The sequence below is a fragment of the Callorhinus ursinus genome, unplaced genomic scaffold, assembly GCF_003265705.2.
Source record: "Callorhinus ursinus isolate GAN/ISIS: 27379988/994484 unplaced genomic scaffold, GSC_fseal_2.0 scaffold1, whole genome shotgun sequence".
NCBI classification, from domain to species: domain Eukaryota; kingdom Metazoa; phylum Chordata; class Mammalia; order Carnivora; family Otariidae; genus Callorhinus; species Callorhinus ursinus.
Window position 1 is genome coordinate 18248005 of NW_027397063.1, and position 1962 is coordinate 18249966.

General features: G+C 40.3%; 1 pseudogene; it reads right to left on the bottom strand.

Annotated features, from left to right (window-relative positions):
- Window positions 1-302: 302 nt before the first annotated feature.
- On the bottom strand, window positions 303-1304 carry LOC112834016 (ribose-phosphate pyrophosphokinase 2 pseudogene; annotated as a pseudogene).
- Between the last annotated feature and the right edge of the window lie 658 nt (window positions 1305-1962).

The window sequence follows — 1962 nt, forward strand, 5'->3', positions numbered from 1 at the left end:
TTAATCTGAAGTCACCTTTGGCACCCTCAAAATATATAAACTATGAACTTCTGCAATGGAATTATATACTTGAAAGTTGTGGCCTCAAAGTACTGACAGACCAAAGAAAAAGGTCACCTATCAGAACAAGTCAGGATGATGAATTATTCTCACTAATGAAAGATCAAATAACCACTACCCTCTCCACAAACTGGAAATAAATGGTCTTGAGCTTGAGAAGGGGGAGATAGTGGATCCTGGAGTATACAAAGATCAGATGCTTTTGCCTTATCCTATAGTTGCTGAGTCCTAAAACTAAAAAGTCAGATAAACACATGCAATTCAGAAGCCAGCGAAAGCTTGCTCCACACTTCACATCTGGGATCTATAACAGGATGTAACTGAACAGGTAAAATAGATTTATCGTTGTGTGTCCTTGGGATTGCCTCTGCCAAGATCATAGAGATATCAGTAACCTGAATCTTGGAACAGAGTCTCATTTTGTCCCCTTGTGGAATGGTGTTTGTGACAACAGCCTCAAAGGCAGCATTATTTATGCTGGAAATAGCTGTCCTAGAGAAGATCCCATGGGTTAGAATAGCATAAACTTTGGTGGCTCTGGAGAGGAGCTTGTCAGCAGCATGGCAGCTACATATATCAGCCATGTCCTCCGTGAGGACAGCCATGCGGTCCTTCACGTGGCCCACCAGAACCATCTGGTCCACTTCATTTGCTTTTTGACTCTCTTTGTGAATCAAGGGAAATTCCACATTCACCCACATTCACTGCAATTGATATGTCCATTTTAGCTCCCCTGGCATCAGGTAAATGATAATACAGTTCCTCCACTTGGCAATGTTCTTCCGAATCCACTGCAGGACTGCAGGCTCCGTGGACAGATTATCTACTGGAATCTCAAAGAATCCCTGGATCTGAGAGGCATGCAGGTCCACGGTGATGATGTGATCTGCCCCAGCAAGAGCATAGGGGCCACAAGTTTTGCAGAAATCGGAGCACAACTTTTGTCCTTTTTATCTTGTAAGGAGTATGGAAAATGGGATCACAGCAGTCACCCTGGATGATGACAAGATTTTGTAGGCATTGATCATGACAAGGAGTTCCATCTGGTTGTTGTCGATTTCTCCACAGCTACTCTGGATGTTCTAGACATCTTCGCCCTTCCCGCTTTCACTGATCTCATCATTGGTCTCCTGGTTGCTGAACTTCTTAGTGACCACATTGCCCAGCTCCAGGCCCAGCCAGTCGGCCATGCGCTGGGACAGGTCCTGGTGCAAGCTGCTGCTGAAGAGCACAATGTTGGGCATGGCAGAGGTGGTGGGGGCACCAGAGGCTTCCATGCGAGCGGGCTGTCCCTGTCTGGTTATGATGTCATGGTGATTCTGGCATTATAGAATTATTTGTGAATTACTTATTTCTTTTTAATTTTTTTGGAAGCATATGTGTAGAATTGGTATTATTTTTTCCCTGAATTTTGGGAGAAATGGTCTGTCAAACTATTTGTACCTGGATTTTTTCTGTGTGTGGGAAAGTTAACTACAATTAAATATTTTTCATAGATAGTATTTTATTTCTTATGTAGGCATTAGTAGTTGTATCTTTCAAGGAATTTATCCATTTCATCTAAGTTGCTGAATTTATTGCCATAAATATGTTTACAGTGTTCCATTACTATCTTTTAAATATTCATAGAATCTATAGTTCTGTTACTTCCCTTATTCCTGAGTTTGGTAACTAGTGTCACCTCTCTTTTATTTATTTTTTCTAGTAGTCTAGCTAAAATGTATGTCAATTTTATTGATGTTATTAAAGAACCATTTTTTGGTTTCATTGTTTTTTTTTAATTTTCTGAATTCTAGATAATTTATGCTCTGATATTTATTTTATTTCCTCTTTCTACTTTGGAAACTGATGTCATTGACTTGAGTTGATTCCTATTTTCCAGTGTAAGTATTAAGTAAGCGC